Here is a 6,000-nt window from a genome sequence, read left to right as displayed (position 1 = left end):
GTATGAAGACATACCTGGAGAAAACTGGCCTTGAAGGTCAGTCAGTGACTTCTTTTACAGAGACTGCCTCTCTGGCTGATCAGTTCAAAGATGACTTGGTCCCAGATACAGGCTCAAAATACTGAGATCAACCTGAGCAAGGTGAGCTCAAACACTTCATGAAGTAGCATGACAAGAAGATTAGGAATCAGAAGACTACTCAGTTTTGTTTGTATGTATCGTAAAGAAAGCACTGTTAAAATAACTGTGTATCAAAGATCTCATAGTCAAGCACACTCAGGGTGTGGCTGTTCAACACATTTATAGGTTTGTAGTTGATGATGCACATGTGCAGTTATAATAGATCTATGACGGCAAATAAAAACACTATCTTTAAAAAGCCCTACTTGTGCCTGACCTTCCTTTATTTTGCCTCTGTGATATAAAAGCTGAAGCCCCACATAAACAGACCGTACATACCCAACCTGGCCCATCCTGTGTCTGAGATCGGAGCCATAGCTACTGTACAAAATTCTTTACACAATAACACATCACCAAGATCATTCATGTGATATTCCCCAAACACCTGTGGGAAAAAAGATTCTCCATATATCCAGATTTTCTATGAATAACAGTATAGCTATTATTCCAGACTGCTGCATTATGTGATGTGAAATTGTGCCTATAAATCAATTTCCAGTAGACAAGAACCTGTTGATGAAAGTCAGAGAAAGTGGTTGGCAATCTATGAGATTCAAAGTCAAAGCGTACTTAAAAGTCTATTCCTCCAGAATTTAAAAATATTACATGAGGCATAATGAACCAGAATGACTGTTTGCTATATGGAAAGGACTTTACCCATTTAAGCTTTAAAACACCATGACACCAAAATAACTTGTTAGTTGTATAAAGTGCTTTGAGTGCTCAGATACAGTAAAAAAACAAAGCGCTATATGAGAACCAGACAATTTACCATAGATAAGCCCAGACAAACAGCACATCCTTGTCTTATCCCCTTTTTGATTTCAAATATCGGACATGCTCCATGACCTAAAGCTACTGAGCTGTTGATACTGTTATATAGCATCCCAATTACCTGGTTTTAAGGAACGTGTGAATAAATCACTGTCGTCAAGCAGATGAGAGGCTTTTTATTAATCTGTACGGATCAGGTAATACCGCTCTTCTTCTCGGCTTCTGTCCCCACACACCTAACTTCCTTTCAGAATTCCTCCACCAATCACAGGGCAGGGAACAGAACGCTACCAGGTGCTACTCCGTACATGAATAGGTGTATTTTTTTTCCATTACTGTCTTTGTTTGCCATATCTGTGCATCCTTCAAGTTTCCAAAAGCAGCTGTTAGATCAGCTTAGTACAATTCAATATGAGTCCTTAACTACTGCACTGCTGGTTCACAGAATGCAGGTGGTCGCCCTCTGGTGGACTATGTGAGAGCTGCATCTTGTAATTAGATTAACAAGAAAGACGCAAAGGAATAAAGCCATGAGGTTTAAAATGTTGATGTTAATCTTCCTTTTCTGACTTGTTTTTGATCCTGAACTTATATCTCATCTTAGCTGAAAAGAACTAAAATGGACCAGTGCCTGTGACATGCAAGAAGTAAAGCTGTTACTGGAGAATCATCCTTAACAAGCAAATCATCAGTGGAACAAAAAGAAAACAGAGAAGCAAATCCTTCATCTTTATCTGCTGTGATGATCAATATCTGAGCTACACAAAAATAACAGCCACACAAGTAGGATGTTTTGGGTTTTTATGGGTTTTTTTTTTTATTTAAAAGAAAGAAAGAATTACAATTTTTACATCATGAATTAGATCTTTTCTATTAATTCAGTAGTCAAAACATAATATAAATAAAACACACGGTTAAATGTAATTAGCATTTTGATTGTAGCATCGCTTTTAAATACATTTCATTAGCATTTTCAGCTTTAAGAGTACAAAGATAATTCTGGAAGTCACCATTTCTATTGCTTACAATCTTTTAGTTATATAATCTTAGTTATATAGATGCTATATAATCTTAAATATAACTGAATTCTATAAACATCTATTATAGCATCAAAGTAAAACAATAAAACTAAAGTATACTTCATTGAAATTAATCAAAATCTCTAACCCTACGGTGGCCCTGAGAGGCCAAACGTACTGCAACTTAAGAATATACCAGCAGTAAGAAAAATGCTGCAAAAGCATACAAAACACAACGGAAATAGGAAAAAACAAAACAGCATTTTTCTTATCGCTGGTGTTTTCTTAAGTTGCAGTCCGTTTGGCCTCTCAGGGCCACCGTACTAACCTGACAAAAAAAGAAAAGAAAAAAAATGAATAAATAAATAAAAATCCAAATCACAAAAACCTTCTGATTTCTGTTGTGTTTTATTGTGTTGTATGAAAGGACTTATATTGCAAGGTAAAATCCCCAATATATCAAAGCAGAAATCCCAACAATAGCAAGTCATTTCACACTTGCTAGAATTCCAAAAACGTCCAAATCTTTTGCGTCTGTGTGAGTTTTTGATACAATTTTATATCAGCTTCAAAAGAAACAGAGCGATAAAGTTTTTCTCTTGAGTTCTGCATCTCCCTGCCCTTTTACAACATTTTTGTTTTGGTGGCTGAGTGGCAATTTAGAAAGCTAGCATGTGATTGAAAGTTTCCCATTGGCTGAAAGAAAAGATTTAAATTAAGTTTGACAAAACTTTATCTGGTTTACGATGTTTGTCTGTAGATCATAATTTATGCTGCTAGTTTGGTGAGTTAAAGTTTATATATAATATAGATATATATATAATGTATGCATAATAATTTATTATAAAAACCTGTATTGAATTAAGTAGCAGAATGAAACTTTTGCAAATAAATTAAGTTTCAAAATTGCAGCACAGACTTCTTATTCAGCTACTCAGCACCCTTTGTTGCCATGATGCCAGGTCTCTCTTGGAAATTAGATTTTTAATGAGATTTTTTTACCTGGATGAATAAAGGTTTAATAAAAACCAAATTCAAGGTGACTTTGGTAATTGCACTCAACAGACCAGCTGTTCTGACTTGACTTGACCTTTCTGGACTACACAGCCGGGGCTGAGCAGCCGCCTCCTTCTCAAAAATGCGTGTGCTTTTTTCCAGCTCGCTCCCGGCTTGTAACCAGCACGCTCTGCCGCATCATGTGCCAGAACCTTTTATTTAGGAAAAAAAAGGGCACTTGGGGGATCCAAGAGGAAAACAGGAAGGTGCTCAAGCCCCCTCCACCCCCTCTATACGTGCCTGCACAGACTCCACTATGTTGTCACCGGTGGTGTGCACAAAGTGTCCACCAATAGCTCATATTTTAAATATCTCACCTCTGACAAAGACCTAAAACGCTGGCTGTCAGCATGCACACTTCCCAGGTTGGATATCAGCTGGAGGAGAAAGATGAATTGTGGAGTAAGTTTGATGAAGTGGTAGAGAGTGACCACAGTGGTAAGAGAAGGTTGATGGAGGTAGCATAGGATGACAGGTTGATGTATCATGGTGGGGATATGTATGAGCATGTGCACGTGGATTCAAGAAAATCAGAAATAAATTCAAACTTGTGCACACAGTCATTAAAGATGTATGCTCTTCCTCCCTAAGAAAAGTTCAGTTCAGAGAAATCATTAAAACTCCAAAAATGACCCTGACATTCATGTGCATGATGGATGTAAACATCTGTCCACAGCTGTAGGTCATGTAATAACCAAACACAGTGAGGAAAAGGGGGAAATAAGTAGCTTAACTTTTAAAGTATAAAAGTTGATAATGACACTGGGGCTGCCATATTTTAATACACATTCTGCAGTTAACCTTCGTTTTCCTTATTCTCAATGACACCTCTGTTCATTTCATCATATTGTTCCTGCCCCCACTGCACCAGTTCTCTAAAATAAACCACTTTGTGATTTATATCAAATAAAACAAAAAGAAATGGACCAATGTTTTTATGTGTTTTTACATCTAATATCTTTACTTCTATTAGTAATCAGACTGTAGTGAACAGGATTTATGTAGGAGGTTGTATATAAAAAAAGAGAAATTACCTATTCTTGAAGTATCTTTATGACTTTGCGTGATTGTACTCATATTGTCATCAGTCCAGTCCTTTTTCGTCACTTCAAGTAAGTTCATAGAAGTGTGAGGTTATATTTTTTACAATTTCTGCTGCCCTCTTGGCTAGATTGGTCTTGAAAAACACTTTTAAATGTTAATGACACTTTTAACCCAGAAAAAAATAAAGGATATGTAAAAGTCACTTGTCATTTCTGGCTCTACATTACTTGATATTCTTCATGAGAGATATGATTGACCTATTTTTTGACAAATTTGAGGTCAACAAGTCATTTATAACAGCTTAAATTTCTGCAGTAATTTTTTGGCAAACACTGGGAATCGCAGGTCGCACACTGGCACGGATAAGCAGCAGAGGTGCGTCTATTTGTTTTTATAAAAAATTTTTATTCAACATACATTTTCCAGCAAAAAGGCAATATACAGGAATAGTTGTCGTACACTGCTGCTACACTGAGGATATTAAAGTGGAAAAGATCAAATTAAGGTGCGGGTCATCTCTGTACTGCACTTCTTAACAAGACAAACCAATGCAGTTAGTTTTTAAAAGAAAAACAATCCAAACAAACAAACAAAAAAGAAACCTACACACAAGAAATATGAACACCTGGCTCCTTCTGTACCCAACAACAAAGGCGTGTGTTTCTCTTAAATTTTACATGTTCATATTTTTAAATATACAATTCTTAAATGTTGTTTGTACAAAGCCAGCTATGTGCTATTAGGGGTGCAGTCCATCTGTGCTTTAAAAGAAAGAAGAAAACAAAACCTGAAATTAACAAAAGAAAAAATAAATTCAAAGGGCATAAAGTGTTTCTTACAATGCTGGTTTTTTGTCTCCAAACAATCCTCAAACCAGTGGGGCTCTAAGGCTGTATCCCAATTTAGGGTCTGCAGCCTTAAAGGCCACATTTTAAGGCCGATTACGTCACAGCGACGCGACGAAGGCTGTCACTAGTCGTGTCCACATTCATGGGCTGCATCCTCCTGTGGACCTGTCCTTCTCAGTCTATGTGGGCTGGCCTACCCGACCAGAAGTAAACGGCTGTGAAATTGGACAGTCTAGCCTTCAGATTTGCGTCACTGCTGTCTCTGTGGAGTTTAATAAACTCAGCTGTCTGCTCCTTCCCATCTAAAATATAACAGGACACTGGTGTAAATTCTCGACCATCTCACACTTCTGTTTAATTGGTTTTCCGTTTGACGTTGTTTCAGCTGTGTGAAAACCAAGGAGGAAAAAGGTTTTTTTTAATCTAATCTAATGACTTTAATCTAATAACTTATATATTACGTTTAACCTGAGTAGCGAAAGACCGTGGTGATCTGAAAATGATGTGCCGGGAGTTTGCCGTTCTCGACGGCTTCAGTGACCCTCGAGCTCCCGGCTAGCTATCAAGCTGGTGAATAGAATAAAATAGAATAACAGAATAATCCTTAATTGTCCCACAGGGGGAAATTTGGTTGTAACAGCAGCCAGAAAGACACACATACAAACAAACAGTACACAGGACACAGAACAGAAACATACACAATTTTTCTTACATATTTAAATTAAGGACAATGGTTACTATAAACAGAGTACTGTACAGTTATTAAATAAAATTAACTACAGATAAGAGGCAAACCCAGGTTGTAGTGCGAATCGGTTGATTAAATTATTGCAGTTACAGTGCAGATGTAAATATCTATGATTGTTGGGAGCAGTTCTGATTGTACAGTCTAACAGCTGCAGGGAGGGAGGACCTGCGGAAACGCTCCTTCATGTATCTAGATGCAGCAGTCTCTCACTGAAGGAGCTCTGCAGTTCAGCAACATTTCCATGCATGGGGTGGGAGACTCTGTCCATCAGAGATGTTATTTTGGCCTGAGTCCTTCTGTCTCCCACCACCTGCACTGGGTCCAGGGTGCA

This window comes from Perissodus microlepis, chromosome 4 (genome assembly GCF_051167445.1).
Source record: "Perissodus microlepis isolate ML-2025 ecotype Zambia chromosome 4, ASM5116744v1, whole genome shotgun sequence".
In the NCBI taxonomy this organism is placed as follows: domain Eukaryota; kingdom Metazoa; phylum Chordata; class Actinopteri; order Cichliformes; family Cichlidae; genus Perissodus; species Perissodus microlepis.
Note: the sequence above shows the minus strand (reverse complement) of the source record.